The 17709-nt window shown below is 41.4% G+C and overlaps 1 long non-coding RNA gene across 2 annotated transcripts; it reads left to right on the top strand.

The window, feature by feature from the left end:
* Positions 1-816: 816 nt before the first annotated feature.
* On the top strand, positions 817-12586 carry LOC103602584. 2 transcript variants are annotated; one of them, XR_551544.1, is made up of 3 exons: positions 817-1089; positions 4839-5010; positions 6395-12586. It is a non-coding gene; the product is annotated as an uncharacterized LOC103602584 (long non-coding RNA). The 2 variants fall into 2 exon arrangements; XR_551543.1 differs by lacking the exon at positions 6395-12586 and having other exon boundaries at positions 835-1089; positions 4839-5731.
* Positions 12587-17709: the final 5123 nt, after the last annotated feature.

Below are 17709 nucleotides of genomic sequence, written 5' to 3'. Positions count from 1 at the left end.
CCAGACACCAGGCCTGGAACATCCAGGAGATATCCAGCCTTTATTGTCCATCCAGCTCATTGGAATCCCCTTTTTTTTTTTTTTTTTTCTTTTTTGCTTCTTTTAACTTTCAGGTAGTTCTTGTACAGGTGGGTAGAGGGTTAGCAGAGTGAAATGGAGAGGAACTTGAGCACTTACCTCTCCACCCACTGTAGCTAAGAAGATCTTCCCTGTTCTGCCCTGTTTCTTGTTCTCATATTTGATGGAAAAGGGGGATGGAAGTGAAGAGCTTGGCTTAGTGCAGTCTTTGACTAGCTTCTACATCCATTGCATTCATTTCCAAAGCTAATTCCCAGTGGCATAGTTCCTGTCAAAGTTGTGAGACTCTAGCTACCTTTTTTCCCCTGCCTTGACTCATTGCCAGTCATTTCTAATAAAGATGTTTATTAGGCTGTTAAGAGATTTGATAAAACTAGCTGGATAATTAGGTAAATGATTGAGAAATCTGAACAGCATTCCTGCTACATATGTTATTCTAAATTGCTGCAGTTTGTTTAGATTGCACAGAATACTCTCTTCCTCTCTAAGAGCCAGTCTATACATAAGAGAAAATAAGGCCACCCAGGAAAAAACCCATGCCTGTATTCTCTGTCCCTCCTGCCCACTGCGAGTATCTTCACCCCCGTGAAGTGTGTGCTAAGGCTCATGAAGCGCATGTGACCCACAGAAGACCACCAGTGAAAAGGAAGCCATTCATAGCCAGTGTCTCTTTGGAAATCAGGAAAACCTAAAGGAAGAGTGCTTTTCTGAAAGACATCCCAGCACTTGACACTTATCTGCTTTTTCTCTTTTAGTATGAGCGAAAGCCAAATGATTAGCCTACCTGTTGTTAAAGTATTCATAAGAAGAGGCTTTGAGAACTAAGACACGAGGGATACCTTACTCTGATTTTCTTTTCCTCCTTAGGTCCAGAGGGGGCAAACCTCTTTATTTACCACCTTCCACAGGAGTTTGGAGACCAGGACATTCTGCAGATGTTCATGCCTTTTGGAAATGTTATCTCTGCTAAAGTCTTCATTGACAAACAGACCAATCTGAGCAAGTGCTTTGGTATGCAAAAGAAACCAAGCTAGAATGTTGCAGTAGGTTCCCAAGTGAGGAATCATGGGAAGGAAAATGTGAATGACAAATATTTTCAGAGTCAGGATAGAGTCTTGTGTGGTGGTGGTTCGTGATTTTCTGCATGTATGTAAGCAGATTTGGACAAAGTTGTTTAATCAAAAACAGGGGAAGGGGCTATATAAAAAGGAAGGAGCTGGAAAATTAAACTAAATGCCCATACATTAGGGTAATGTTCTGTACTGTACTATTAAAGTGTCTTACTACATATATTTAATAATCTTTCATTGTAGAGCAATAGCTGTTTCTTCAAGCCTCATAGATTGAACCATGAACTTTTATCAGATGGAAATATACAGTTAACACATTGTAATTTTGGCTGTCCTGATACAGAATAGTGTTGTAGACACTTTGCCACTAATTTCTTACCCCCTCCAGGTTTAATATGACTCAGACATTTTAATATGCTGTGGGTAACACATTGTATGGGGGCTTGTATTAGTCCCTTTCTGTTACTTATTAGAACAAAATACCCGGAACTGGGTAATTTATAAAGAAAACAAAATTTATTGCTTACAGGTTTGGAGGCTGGGAAGTCCAAAGTCCCAGGAAGCACATCTGATAAGGGTCTTCTTTGGTGGTGGCTTTACAGCAATGCAGGGGTCTCACATGGCAGAAAATGGTGGAGCAGAGAGAGACTCTCACATGCTGTGCTTTTAAAGCTCTTAGAACCACACCCATGACCACCCTTATTAATCCATTCAGTAGAGCATGGTCCTACAATCTAATCACTTCTTCAAGGCCCCACCTTTCAATTATAATAGGATTTCCCACCCTCTTAACAATCACAGTGGGGATCAAGTTAGGGGATACCATCCATATCTGGGCTTATCATTCAAGCATCTTGATACACACACACACACACACTCTCTCTCTCTCTCTCTCTCTCTCTCTCTCACTCACTCACTCACTCACGCACTCACAAATATACATACATTCACCAGCGGGGATGCCATCAGGCTGCCACCAGATTGCAGCACACCTGACAGGATGGGCGGTTAATGCAGTGTCTCAGGATTGGGTAGAACACTGCATTGTGATGGGATTCAAGGGCTGGAATCTGGGATTCTAAGATTGGCAGGGACTGTGTGAATGGCTATAGAGCACAGGAGTGTGCAAGTATTATCAGAACAGTGGAAAACCCAGCTCCTCAGTGCACCAGCTCATCCTGCCAACCTTCCTCAAGTAGCCTGGACTCTGCCTTCTGTGGCTTTTTCTGCTCTGCAATAGAGTAAGGAAAGCCTACTGCATGCACTGATGTCTTATACCAGGAGGTGTTTTATTTTGCAAACCCTTTTGCCCCCCAAAGTAGTTTAGAGACCAGGCAGGATGTTCCGAGTATATGTTACTTGCTCGCAAGCACTGGCCCAGTGTGAGGTAGAACATTTGCTTTAATCGCTCCTGCAATTTACTAATGCATGGTGGGTAGTAAGTAACAGCATAAAACAAAATAAAGTAATAGATGTGGGCCAAAGGAAACACACAGAATTGTGTGTTATAAAGAAAAATATCAAAGGTAGGGTGGTTCTCAAACAGCCAAAAACTCAAACTTTCTATTTGGCTGACTGGTAATCAGTAACCAGTCCAAGGACAATGTTTTGGCTTCTAAAACTGTGTTATCATAGTGTTTTTCTAATTTCTCTGCTCTCACCCAGGAAGGTCTGCAGTCTCTGTTGTTAGGGGAATTAGTATGTCAGCCATTTAAAGTCACCGTTTTTACCCTAGTGGAAAGGTTGTCAGCCTGAACCCATTACACCATCGCTGTCGCTGTGGCGACTACATAAACCCCCTTGTAATGGTTCATGAGAGGGTGAAATGGAAATTAAATTGTTATATAGAGTATGTGTGTGTATTTGAGTGTGAGCTTACCTTCGGGAGGCTTCCCTGCCCAAGGTTTTAAGGCAGACTTTTATATTTGTCATAGCTAAACAATGTTCTAGGCTCATTTGCAGACTGGAAAGGGATTGTGCTTTGTGGTTTGACTTGAGAAAATATTTACTGCCCCGAAAGATTATATCAGCCCACAAACTACTTGACCAATGTGTTCATAATGATATAAGCTATAGCTATGTGTATCAGCAATTATTTTGCATTATGGACTGCTTTTAATTTTTACTGAAAGCCTTAGCATCCCGGGTTTTTCACCAAGCCACCTAATTTTTCAGGGCCCCGGTTTGCTGGATTGCTAGTCATGAGGTGGTACCTTGCTGTTTCACTGGTACTTCCTGGCCCTGTTTCTTTATCCTCCTCACCCTTAACCCATTTCCATTCTTTAATCATCTTGCTGTGTTTGGATAAAGACCAAGAGGGAAAGGAGAAAAGTCAGCGCAAAAATCTTGGATTTGAGACCACATTTATTGGGAATTAGATTAAATAAAAATTTAAACAACCCCTTTGCAATACAGCCTGCCTGTGAAAAGCTTTTCTGCCTTATGCCATATGCCCATGTTTATCAGCTGAGAAGAGGTGCTGCTGCAAGTGCATTTATGTCCTTTTCTTCCTCCTCTAGTTTGTAAAGGAATTTTCTCTTTAGCTTTAAATTTTAATAGTAGATAGAGATGCCTACTATAGAAACTTCTGAACAGCTGATGTTCAGGACTGAAATTAAATCTGTGTAATAGCTTCCTTTCAACATCAAAAGTAGGTAGGAGCTGTGCAAGCCCACCATTGGAATTGGCATTAACTAAAGCTGTCCTTGTACCCCTGCCCCTGCTTTACCCCCCAGGGCTAGAACAAATTATATGATCAGAATTCTCTTGTTTCTGGGTCTTTGCAGAGCATCGTAAGTTCTTTTTCAAGAGCATGCCCTCCCTTCTTTTTTCGTGGTGGTGGTTGCTACAGAGAAGGATACTGGGAATTCTGTTAAGATGATTGTTAAGCCCTAAGCTATTTAGACTGTTTATTCCCCAAAACTTTGGGAGATGAAAGGTAGCAATTTTCTTTCTGTTGAATTTATTGGAGCTCTGAAAATGGAAATACAGGTAAGACGAAAGGCCCAGCATTTCCCTAGGTTCCTCTCAGTAATAACTCCAAAATGTTAAAAATCAGGTGTAAATTATTCTAGAGCTTATTCACTAATTGACCCATCCTCTAGCCAAACAGGTGTCGGCTCGGTCTGTGAATATATATGTGGAGAACGGGAATTAAAGTCAGAGTCTTTGGCAGTATCCACTGTTACCCAGCCCCTCCCTTCATCATCCTGCCTTAAGCCTCACCCGGTTGGGACATGTGAGCCTCTGGCAGCCCTTTGAGGCCTGGAATATTTATACCACTGCTTATATGAGTAGTGCTTATTTGTGTACCTGGGGTTCTTTTGGAAGGATTCTAAGAGACTTTAAAAACGAATAGATTTGACTGAAATCAATAGATTAAATTCACTCAAACAACTGAGTTCAAGATTTTAGTTTTCTGAGGAGGGGTTTTGTTCTACATGATACCAAATTACCAGACCAACTAGCTTTGTCACTGCTTCTCAGTGGACATTTCCCATGTTGTCCCTGAGACCCTGCCCTGTGCACAGTAAATTCAGCAGGTCTGGAAGGAGACTGTGAGGCTGGCATACATTACTTAGCACTTGCACTCACACCATGCCACCCAGCCCCAAAAGCCCTGGTCCCCCTCTTCTGCACGGCTCCCTCTCCATGGTGACTCCCTCCTGCCTTCCCCTTTGTGTTTTCCAGGTTTTGTTAGCTATGACAATCCCGTCTCTGCACAAGCTGCTATCCAGGCTATGAATGGCTTTCAGATCGGCATGAAACGCTTGAAGGTGCAGCTGAAGCGCTCCAAAAACGACAGCAAACCTTACTGATCCTAACCCCAGAGGCTCCCTGCTCTTATTTTAGCTTTCTTAGGGTAAGTCCCATAAGCCAGCCTGTTCTCAACAGGAAAGGCAGAGGAGGACCACATTGCCAACTTTTACCAAGAGAGACGGTTATTTTTACAATAAGGCCTCCATTTCCCCCCCACTCCCTCCACCCAGTCTGCCATATTAAAACTTGGGCTACCTTGTTTCTATTGAGTAAATTCCACCTCCAGTTGTGCCACTGTATTTCATTTGTTTTGCGATTTGAATCTCCTTTTACCTTTTTTTTTTCATTTTTTTATTTTTGCTTTTTTAAAGAAAAACATATACACAAATAAATGACATCTTGAGAATTTAAAAGGCAAACAAACGTAATGTGCAATTCTAACTCTGAAACCACTGGTGCCCCAAGAGCACTGCCTGGAAAATTCATCCTCCTTGGCCTGCGCCCGCCCCTCCAGAGGGCAGGGGCGGCGGGGACAGTCTTTAGAAGTTAACTTGGTGGCCTAGCGAGAGGGGGAAGCCAGGAGAAGCACTTACTCAAAACAACACAAAACGTCTTTCCACTACATCAGTTGGTTTTAATAAGTAGGATTTTATTTTAGGGTTCAAAGAAACATGATAATTTATTGATCAGATTATTACATTGGTTGTCTATTTTGTTATTGTTTTATTTTAGTTTTTAGAAAGGATTAATGTAAAAAAAAAGATTTAGAGATCTGTTTCTTAAAGCTACAGGGTTTAAAAATAAAATAAAAATGAGTGAAAATACTTGATGTTTCTTGAAAGATAAATTTAATAATAATAAATAAATACATAAATAATACATAAAAAAGAAAGCCACAGGCCTGTAAATTTTATTTGTAAAAAAAGCATTTCTATTTTTATACAAAATTTTTACTGCCTCAGAAATAATGGAAGTTATTTATTGCCTATTGTTAACTTATTGGGTACCTAAAGAGCAGTTCTCTGTCTAGCTAGAACCTTCTGAAGTAGTCTCTAGAGGAATTGTTCTAGGAATGGGCTTTTTTTCACCGTTGAACCCTAGACCTAAAGTTCATGCTTTATCCTCTCGTTGTTCATATCTGTCTGATTATTTTGTTCGTAACTTCCATTATCCAGTTTACAGTTCAGTTGTCTGACTTTCCCCATATGTCACATTTGTTGAAACTGGACCCTCTCCCCTGTCCCTTGCCAGTCCCTCACCCCAATACACCTGGAATCCATCCCTTCTCACTCTCTCCAGATGGATTCTCTTGGGGTTTCATTGTGCTGTGGATAAAGAGTGTAAGAAATGCAAATTATGTGAATGGCTCGTAGACTCCCTAATGACCTAAGATTTGCATTAGTTTATCTCCTGCACCCTTAAAAGTGATTTTGTTGCTGCTGCATAGATTCTGTGTAACTTTTTACTCTTCCTTGTTTTTTCCCTAGACATCTTCATGCCCGTTAGTTCATCGTTTGCCTAGCATGTCCCTGTGGCGTCTCAAAAAAAAGTTTCATCGTCCCGTCATTGTTTCTGATGTCTTTCTGACCTCACATCACATTTGGTTCTCCTACTGACCTTTGATCTAGTTTGACCTTTGAAATTTGCATGTGACCTCATCTAGCTATGAATTCTGGGAAGTCAATGTGAAAAACATTGCTGCATTCATGCAAGACTGAAATTTATTATTAGACAAATTAATTATAGAAAAAAACCTGTGGCAAAAATGTTTCCTTCTTTTTTTTTTTCTTTTTTCTTTTCATAAAACAGACTTGAAAGTATTATACAGGGATTGGCATTCTTCCCGGTCACTGGTAACAATAGCAATATGTGTCCAGGGACACAGAATGTTGGTTTCTAACAGACTACTTCCAAAAACAGTTTGAGAAAAAAACTGTCTGATTTTAAGTCTCTAGAGGTCTGTAATAGTTTTTACATTTTTCAGGCAGTGTAAAGTTTTTTGATAAGGCCATTTTAGGTGGCTCACTTTCTCATTAAGATATATATATAGAACCACTTTTTGTAGATTAGTATAAGAAAAATATTTACCCTGTTTTGGGGCAAATGCTACCTATTTGTGTCACCTTTTGCTGAACTGACTCACAGTTAGACAATCCATGGTTTAATGCACATGAAATTACCTATATTTTATACTGTTTCAATGTACAGGAGAAAGGTTACTGTAAACTGTGTTATGTTGGTGCTTCTGTGAATTAAGTTGTGGTTTCATCATGAGTCTTATGGTCTTAATGTTCTTTGTTGATAAGACAAGTTTAGAATTGGTTTACTTAAAACAAAAAAGAATTTCAAAAAAAAAGTTGTTTGCTTAAAAAAAATTTCATGTGAGGGGAAAAAAAAAACCTATTCCAGAATAAGTTTTGTGTTGGCTTGTGAAGCATTGATGTCATTTTTTTTTTTATTGTGGACTATTTAGATGTGTTTGTGTTCAGCAAAATGTGATTTTTTTTTCTTTTAAAGAAAAAAGTGAAAATATATAGTGCCAAATTCCAAAGGTACGTCCTTCCTAGAGCTTCAGTGTGTTTCTTGTGAGAAGTAATTTGATAACATGGGTATTTTATTATGTGTTTTGTATAAATCCCTAATATTTAAAAAAACAAACAAAAAAAAGAGGTTAAAAAGTTTGTTAACTTGCTATCCTGTGGTCTTGTTGCCTGAAATTGTTATTTGTTATTTCTCTATGATGTTTTTTGTAAGACATTGTATAAGTGCCCATGTCTCACTTTTTTAACCACTCTGCACATCAATGCTGTGAAGGCAACCTCACCATGTATTTTCTTCATAATATATGGAAACCTCTAAGGTGAGAAAGTTTTGAACTTTTAACCCTTTCTACCCAGAGCTATCTGAAATGTTGGTAACTTTTTATACTGTCATCATGAGTTTGTTTGGGGGTGTTTCTAATTTAGATAATTTTTTTCTACCTATATCTTCTGAGTTTTTTCTTTCTTTGTTTTTACTATTTTTTTATCCTTTGGGTGAGATCCAAAAGAAAACACTCTACAAGGCAAATCTGAAGGGGAAAAAAATAACTCTCTCCAATTTTTTCCCTACTCCATTTTTTCTCTTTTTTTTACTTTTGATTATTTCTGGTAATTTTTTTAAAAAAAAAGAATTCCTAATGTGCTGCTGGAATTCCTTCTTCAGTTTGAATTAAAAACAATTTATTGGATAAACCGTCTGAGGGGAAAAGTAGGTAGAGTCAGCATTTAAACCTTAAAAACTCTGTAGGCTTTTGAGATCAGGTTTAGTGGTATGTTCTATCTTAGAATATTTTCATATACCTTGCAGTTAAACGACTTTGGGATGAGATAGTCTTTTGAGGGATTTTGCTTTTGTTTCTTAAATACTCCTAAATATTTCTAATCAGCCATTGTGGTGGGGATTCTCTGACCCCAGTGGATACCTCTGAATCAGCAAGGTATTTGGAGTTAGAAGCTCACAGCTTTTCCTGCCTTTTTGTTTTTTGGTTGTTATTATTGAACACATTTAAAGGGGAATGACCATATAAGTAAAGCTCAGTTCTTTATCAAAGTTACTGATCAAATACCTAGCACCAATTCCTGCTGCCACTTTTTAAAGTGCCATATGACTTTGACCTTCTGTGAACAGATATCTTGCTGTCTTGACAAACCTTAATGTCATACCTACAGCCCCAACACAAACTCCAGCCTTCCTGATAGCAGGCCCTGGAAGCTTCTTGGTCTCAGCTCCATGTCCCCTCCCCTCTCCCACCCTGTTTGGCTTAATGGGTGTGTGGATGTGATAGCCCTGGGATGGAAAGGACTAGCCTCTCATAATGCAAAAAACAAAAACAAAAGTTTCCTTCTTATAGCACATGCACTTCTAATGAAATGATTTGTATTATCCTCACACGTGTTTACTACTGCTGGGGCCTTCCTTCATCCTTTGAGGGCTATTTTGTACTTCCTGCAGCAATCAGCTTACTAACAAAAATTATCGCACATGCCTCTCTCATATATTTATTATATGGTGGTGTGTAGACACATACATAAAAACACAAGAGAACACCATTCAGATTTCTTAGAACGTTTCATTCAGAATCTCTTCATCTGTCAGTTACAAAAATCTCAAAGAAAATTTTCTGATTCCTTCACTGAAGCAAACTGCCCTCCTCCTGCCCTCTTTTCCTCTTCACCCCCCTGCATCTCCCCCAAAAGAGAAATTGAGCGCAGCAGACAGGAGGCTCAGGCTGGGCACTTTGAGTTGAATGTTTCTTATTTTGCAGACAACCAAGACAGTATATTTAGGGGGAAAGTCCTTTTTTTTTTCTTTTCCATGTTCCACTGTTAAAAAGATAACCCTCCTCCTCAGAGACAAACTGTCCTTTTATCCCTTCATTCACTTATCTTTTAATATCAAAAGGAAAAAGCTGCAGGGGAGCAGAGGGCCTGTGCCAGAAGAAAAAACACACAGGGAAACTGCTTTTTTAAATCACGTGTAGAGAATAGTCATTTTTAAACTAAATGAGAGAATTACGATAAAATGGCAGTCCTCAAAGGCGTAACAAGTTCATCTTTCTTTCACCATAGGGGTTATAGTTCTTTGGCTTGTGCTACTCTGGAATCATTTTACTGTTTCTGTTTTTATTATCTTAAGTGCTAATTAAAAGAAGAAATAAAATTTTTAAAAAACCTGTAGTTCCATTACCTTTTTGAATAATGTCATACAAAAAATGTATTTGTGTTTTTTTGTGCTGTGAGAATTGTTGTTTGTAGATTAATAATATCATTTTGTTTAGAATTACAAAATAGTTTTTAAATATTGTCTGAGAAAAGCCAAAGTTAATGCAACCTAGTGGAAACTGTAAGACCATTTGAGTATTGTTTCTGTTTTATTGATGCATTTGGATTTTGTTGTTCGATGGAATTTGAGCCAAAAAAAAAAAAAAAACAACGCAGGCTTTCCTATTTCTACAACTGATTGTACTTATGCATTTTGTACCAGTGGAACTTTTTATACTGGAGATTAAAAAAAAAAAATGGAAATTTTTGTGGCTTACTCTAGTGGGCCCCCTGACAATGACTGATTTCAAGTTTGATTTCTGGTTGATAAGAAGAAAGTTGCTTTTCTTTTGAGAATTAAAAACTTTGGCTTGCTTTCTTTTTCCCTTTGCTTATATCTAGCATTAGAATTTTGTCTTAAAATACAGCGGTAAGTTTCACTTTTTATTCTGTATTGTGCAGTTACACAATAAGGTAATTAGATTTAGAAGTACTCAGTCACTTTAAGTGGATAAATGTATTAGTTAAAACTTTAGGGGTTTGCTTTTTTGCTGTTTAGATCAATTTTCTGATTCTTCTGTCCTCATTGTGAACATAACTGTGTAGTTGAAATAGTCAAACTTATTTTTGTAATGTATGTTATTGTGTGATGCGGTTTTTTGCTTCTGTCTCCAATATTAAACCATTTTCCTAATACTTGTTTCTCTCTCTGCGTGTTGTATTGTTGGTAGTCATTATATGTTGGTGATACATCTGCACACCTCACTGTTTCACGTATGTTTTTTTTCTATATGTTGTGTAAATAGATACAGTCGATTCCACCTAAGTGAATATCTGATTTGGGGAACTGTACACCAGCCACCTTTATTTATGTACAACAAACCATTTTCATTACTGCTTCCAAGGTTTATACACTTTTTTCTATGGTTTACCTAAATAACTGCCACAGAGTTGGACTTGCCAAGATGTTTTGTGGCCTTTTGACCACATAGAGTAATTTCACCTTCTCTCCTCTCCTCTTCTGATCTACCCCTTCCCTTCTCCCTCCCTCCCTCATGAGTATACACATGATATGTGCAGTTCTTAATGTTCATTAAAAACTGCTGCTGGGGTTTCTTCTATCTGCCGGTGAGTCCAAAGACATATCATTACAGTCACTCTTCTTAGAAACTAATCACCTTTTTAAAAAAGGTGAGCTCTCCAGGGAAGAAAAAATAAACCTAGCTGGTGAATAGAGGATGTGAAAAGGGCTAAACTTAAGTCTGTGTGTTGCCATCAATCAATAGATGTGAACAGAAAAGTTATTTATTTCAGTGAGTTAACTGGATCCAGGAGTGGCTTTAACTATTAAAGATAACAGAAGAGAAAAATATTTCCAAGTGCTCAGATGGAAGCTCTACTCAGTCTGGTGGGGGTGGGGATGAGGTAAGGTTTTGCATGCTCACACCTTCGTAGTATGTTGTCCGTTTCCAAGTGACAGCTAATAATGCCACTCCCTCCTGGATGAACACAGTGTTAAGAATAAGCATTGGCCCCACTATCACCACATCCCAGTTACCAAAAAGAGAACTATTCCTTACATGCTCTCTAAAACTGAAGCCACAGGCCCTCCGCCCTTTTCCGTCCATCTCCTATGCTCAGGAATCTGATGATTGCTCTTAAAGTGCTCTTAAGAGATTCCATCGACGTTTGCTCCAGTCTTATCTCTTTTTCCAGTTTCTCAGACGCACAAGCTGTGTCCAACTCAGGCCACCCAGCACCTGGCAGCCATCCTCTGGGTGCCAATGAGGTTTTCCCCTGCAGGTGCTCAGTCTCTTCACCCTCTGGTTTCAGCAGCCCCTCTGGTCCCAAGATTGCAGTTTCTAGTTGGTTCAACAAGAGAGGGGCCTAGGGAGGTGGAAGAGAGGAGGCTCTCTCCTGTATGCTGAACACCTCACTGGTAGTGACTTCCACAGCTCCAGGCCTACACAGATGGGAGCTGACTTCCTGCCGAAGCTCCTGCTCTAGCTCATCACAGCCTGCCTCAGCCTGCCTCTGAAACCCACTGCTTACCTTCATGGGGAGAGATGGCTGAGGGTGTGATTTCTTTTTCTTTTCTTTGGGAGGGAGGAGGTTGGAAAGTATGAGGGAGGGGAGTGGGGGGAAGGAGGTGATCAAATTGTTTCCAAGGTGCAAGTGTTTATCTTTTAGACACATAAGTACACATTTCCACCATGTGACACAAGGCAAAATACTCATGCTAAGTAAAGGAAGGGAAAACAAAGCCAAATTCTCCAAAGAAGGGGATGAAAATACCAGCTCCTTTGAGCACTTAACCACTGTAAAGCTGGTCCCTGCTTAAGTTCCCACTTACAATTTTGATGATATAAAACACCGTTGCAGTGTTAGCAAGGTGTGTCTGTTTGCCATGCACGGACCACCCTGGGAAGTGACAAGCGTGTTTGTTTACCTTGCTGCTGGGAGCCACATGTCTGGCCAGCCCATAGCAGGCATGTGCGGTCTGTGGCCGGACTCTTGGCTGGCAGGCTGGGAAGCCCAGTGAAGGCAAAAGTACTGTGAATCGTTCCTGATAAGTGAATAAAACGTGACCGAGCAATCAGTTCATTCACTTATCAGGAATCGACTGTTCTGCTGATTCGCTGTTTTTGTTCTTCATCTCTGTTGTAGTTCACTATTTTTGCTGTGTTCTGTTTTCTCCTCTCATGCTTGGGCAAAATCACTGGGAATATTTTCATGTGACTATGAAACGTTTATATCGAGTGAAAATGGTATCTTAACAAAATCTATGCACTTGCTATCAGGAACACAATACTGGATGTGTCTTATATATATTGAACTATATAGTACTCGATTTCTTAAATAAAGCTTAAGAAAGGACTGTTGTGTGTAAAATTAATGTGATTATTTTTCAAAGCAGTGTTTCTAAGGGGTATTTTTGTTCTTTTAAGTCTTGAGTGATACAGGATATTTTTCATTAAAATTATATCGCTGGCTTTATGACTTAATATTCAATAAATTGACTTTGGAAACAAAATGGAGTGGGGGGAAGTTCTTCTCAGTGCATTTTAGAAAGAGACATCTGGAAAAGCATCCCCTTATTTGATCATGGCAAATCTACCCAGGCGCTGTGGGTGGCACAACAAAGCAATGCCTTCTCCTCCAAAAGACCAGTAGAAAGCGTCCAGAGTCTGCCCTAACCTAGAAAACCCACTGCTTTTCGAAATATGATCTCTTTAGGCTCAGAAGAAGGGACAAAGAAAGGCAGATCCAAGAATGCCACTGGTTACCATCTATGCTTTGCCAGAATGATGTGACACTAAAACTATACCCTGCTGGAGAACAGTGGCGGTCCCATTCAGAACTGAAAAAAGAGACAGCAAAAGAAGGGATTTGATCATTCAGGATGAGAAGGGTAAATTTTCAAAGTGATATGTGAGAGAGAGACCTCCTCTAACAGTGGCAAAGCTTAAATGGGAGCCTGCTGCTAGGCCTTTTGAAAGAATATTTTTGAAGTTTTTCCTACAGGCCGTAGTTTGAACAGAATGGCATTTTCTGTTGGGTCTTTTTGCTTTGGGGTTTTATGTTGGATTTGTTTCTCTTGCTTAATGTGTAATTCTAAGAAAAACTCCTAAACTCCTACTTTTAAAATGGCACAGGCATCCTTATCCCTTATAAAACAAATTTTAATTGTCTCTGGTAATGAGAGAAAGAGCATAGTTAATGAAGATCCACAGATAATCCAAAATTATTCTTCCATTCTCTGCTTCCTCCCACCCCAAAACGCCTAAAAAAAAAAAAACCACACAAAAACTTCTAGTGAAGGTGTGGGATCAGAGAAATACTCCAGGGACAGGAAAAGGTAGCCCAGTCAAAGGGTCTGCACAGGCTGTACTTGCGGGAGCCATGCAGTCTGGGTGGGGGAGAGGAACACTGTGAAAGCCATGGGTCTACATGGGCTGGGCTCCAGTGTTGAAGAGTTTGCTGCACGTGGAGGTGTCCTAGGAAATCCTCTCTTCAGTCAGTCACAAGGCTAGAAAGCCTCCCCTTGTCTGAAGAGATCACATCCAAGTCCATAAGAGGTAGGAGAGCACTGAGCCTCAGTAAGGGAGTACTGATTCAGGAGTCCCCCACGTCTCATAAGCCGGGAACTGTGTGCTGGGAGGCCAGCTCAGAGTGACAGGTTGAGGCAGCCTTAAGTCAGAGGCCTGTCAGGCAGGAGCTGCCTTAAGGGGAATGCTACATTCTTTTAACCTCTCTCTACTGGTCAGCAAAGTAGCCCAGCACCAACCTCTCCATACCTGCATCAGGAGGACGTTTAAAAAAAAAATACATATAGACAGAATATATATATATACACACACACACACATATGTACATACATGCAGTGTTCTGCAACTGGTCAATTACAGTTAAAGCTGCACATAAGAATCACCAATTTTAAGACATGGATGATCCTCCCATCTCGAGGCTGGCATCACAGGTACAGAGAGGGAGTGCGTAGGAGCATTCTCTGGGGAGCCAGGCTGAATGCTGATCACCCATGTAACCTCCCTGTGCCTTAATTTCCTCATTAGCAAAGTGAGGGTAGATGTAATAACTAATGCAGGGCTTGTTATGAGGACTAACTAAGCCGACAGATAAAACGATTTGATCAGGGCCTGTGACATTGTAAGCACTCAGCGCCAGTTAGCAGCAGTGGTAGCACTTCTGCCACGGTCAGCTAAACTCCCACTGCCAGCCTGGTCTATTACCTGCTCCTACCAGGTGTCCTCTCAGCCATCCCCAGAGAGCCCCCTAGCTCTCTGAGTTCCCTGGATAACTATATACAAGGTCTAGCCGGAAACCACAACTCTTACAGCAGAGATTTCTGCACTAACAAGTTCCAGAACAGTCTTCCTCTCATGAGAAATGGTCCACTAGAGGTACAGGTTAGCATACCACGCAGTTCGGCCCTGAGCCAGGAAGACCAACAATTCACTCCATTTTAGAAAGGAAACCAATTCCTCACTCTAATCCACCCCTTCCTACCTCTAAGTATTATATTTAGGCATCTCTTCCCCAAAACGAAAGCCTGGCTGTCCAGTTTGAGCCCGAGGCAGGAATGACAAAATCACCTGTAGATTTTCTTATAGCAAGCCTGTAGGTTGTAGGCCTTCCAAGGCAAAGTTATGTCTTCAGCAGCAACCAGGATCAGTGTATCTTTGACCACCTTGGGAAGAGCAGAGGTTGGGGCTCAGAAGCACCATGTAGCCAAGAGAGCTCTCTAGACCACCACCCTTCCTCACCCCACACCCATTTAACCAACAGCACTCTGCTTTTGCTTGTTTTAATTACTGGTGGTCCATGTAGAATTTTATCTGGAAAAACAATTCTGCCACCGAAAGCACAAAGATGAAAAGCCACTGCTTTAGCAGAAGGTAACAAAGAGGCTCACCTGTACCTAAGCCTTGTGACAAACATTTACTGTCTCTGAAGTCATCCCCCCTTTCCTGTTTCTTTCCTCGTCTCTCTACCCCGTTCTGTCTTCCCATAGTTCTTTGTTTGAAATACTATATAACATTTGCTATTTATTGTGTGCTGTTGACATGTCACTCATGTCTTTCTCCCAAGCTACACTGTGAACCCACTGAGGGAAATGACTGTCTCGTTCATCACTCTCTCCCCAGGGCCTTGCACAGTGTCTGCCATACAGTGGGTGTTCAAACCTGTCAGATGGAAGGATGCATGTGTGTGGCAGGTGACCTTGCTTGGGCTGGAGGAAAGCGTTCCTTATTCATGGACAACTCAGGAAATGCCTGTGGAGGGAGGTCTGGCTATGGGATGAGCTGAGGATGGTGGACACTGGAAGCCTCTTAGCGAAAGTCAGCAGGAGCCACTGTGGGCGGCTGGGATACAGGTGGGATGAGGAAGAACTTTTGAGTGTGAGCCCCAAATATGCAGGTTCTACCCTGCTGCCACAGAGCTCATCAGCTGCTGGGTCCTGAATGGAAGGACATTCCTGCAGTTAGTTCAAGCTACCTTGGGTGTACTGTCATCTCTCTCTAAAGCTATACTTGGTACCCTCTCAGGAATATTTTATATCTGGGGACTGCTCTTCAACAGAACTTTAACATCTAAGAGACCAGAAGAGCCAAACAACTGAGTACAAATCAATACAAAGCCATGAGTAAAGGTGCCTGACTGAGGCGTTCCTGAGCAGCAGGTCAGCTCCCTTTCCCCATCTCCCACTGCAGCAACTCTTGGACAGGGCAAGGCAGCACAGGGAGCAGGACGGGCCCAGCCCAGCAGGAGCAGTACAGTACAGCTGCACCAGGTGAACAGCCCTGACAAGGTCCGTGCTGCTGCTGGGATGCCGTTTAGCTCCACGCATCCAGGAAATATGCTTGAATCCTAGTAATATGTCCCAACTTGTCAACAGCTGTCACAGAGATAGTGCATAATCCACAAATCATCCACTTGTTCAAAAGACACGCACTAAACAGCTACCCCATAATAGGCACTCTGGTAGGAGCTGGGAGTGCAAAGACAATTAATATCTCATCCCTGCCTGTGGAAGTTTTGCCATGATTAGCCTCTCTGCCAAGTAAGGAGAAACCCTTCAAATAGGTGAGAGAGCAGATGGTCCAGACCAACACTCTCCTGACAATGGACACCACATCACCATGGCGCCCACATGGGGCCATGTGCTGAAGATCCACAAAGAGATGACAGCTCTTTCAAGCCCTTGGCTGAACTCACTGCTGCCCAGACTCAGTGTCTCCCTGCTTATAGCTGGAAGGTCTGTCAAGGGGGAGAATGAAACACAATGGGTAACGGGGGCAGAAGAGCTGTCCCTGAAGTCTTCTACATGGCAATGTCTCTACCAAGGGCAGAGTTGACCAAAGTGGCCTTATGGGCTCCAGAGTCATTTCCCAACTGTCCAACTATGGTACATTCTTACTAGTCTACAAAATGTGATGTGCCTCATGAAGGAGTACAATGGAGTTGGGGCAGGTGGGTAAGGGGAGACAGGGCCTCTGTGGCAGTGAAGGATGGGAGTGGTGGCATGAGAATGCCTGCTAAGCTAACACTGCCATCGGTGTCCACCTGGAGCGCCAGGGCCCCAGGCCCACAAGCTCACCCTGTACCCAGGTCCCACCTCTGCCCATCTTCCCATCCCACTGTGACTGTGTCCACCCTGCAGTACCCCACTCTGTTTCTCCTGCAATGCTAGATACACCCCTGTTCCTAGTATCAACTTCTGCCAAGCAGCAATAAAATGTGGGGGGGTTGGAGGGGGCTCAACTGCCTGCTTTCACTGGCATTCAACCATCCGCAGAGCAAGCCTCAAAGAAAGGGAGATTCCCCACTCAACTTCAGTGTCCCTGGGGTGAAAACGTGAGAAAGGCAGCCCCCTCTGGCTGACAAGAGCAAACCAGAAAGGAAATACTGGTGACTCTCTCATTAAAGAATATGATAACTGTAAATACATATCATTCACTTATGTTACTACAACTGCCCAGTTTTAAATTTGGGTAATTTATTAACGTACAGTGTGGTATGAATTTAGAAACACTGATCTAAAATAATATTTTCCAAATTATATTCCACAGACATTAACCTGCAAGTTAATCTATGGAAGAAAAAAAAAAACAGGTTTGGTAGCCAAGGAGGTGTGAGCAATGCTGTTAACTGTATCCTCCTCTCGGAAATTCACAGTGTGCAATAACCTATGAAAAGCTCTGAGAAGTTTTTTCCCCCCCAGCAAAGATCCACCTACTTAACTCTGTTTAACCCAGTGTTATTAAGTTGTGTATTCCTTCTCGAAACTTTGTAGCATCTGACACCTGTTAACCTCATAGGAATACCTATTAACCTGAGGGGCAAAACAATGTGGTGGTTAAGAGAAGGGACTTTGGAACAGTAACTGCCCGCCACCCCTATTAGCTGTATGACCTTGAACAAGTTACTCAGTTTCTGCAGCTGTGAAATGGAATGATAATAATAACAATGTAACTATA

The sequence above is a fragment of the Galeopterus variegatus genome, unplaced genomic scaffold, assembly GCF_000696425.1.
Source record: "Galeopterus variegatus unplaced genomic scaffold, G_variegatus-3.0.2 Scaffold4209, whole genome shotgun sequence".
Taxonomy (NCBI): domain Eukaryota; kingdom Metazoa; phylum Chordata; class Mammalia; order Dermoptera; family Cynocephalidae; genus Galeopterus; species Galeopterus variegatus.
This window is presented reverse-complemented; position numbering and strand designations above follow the sequence as displayed.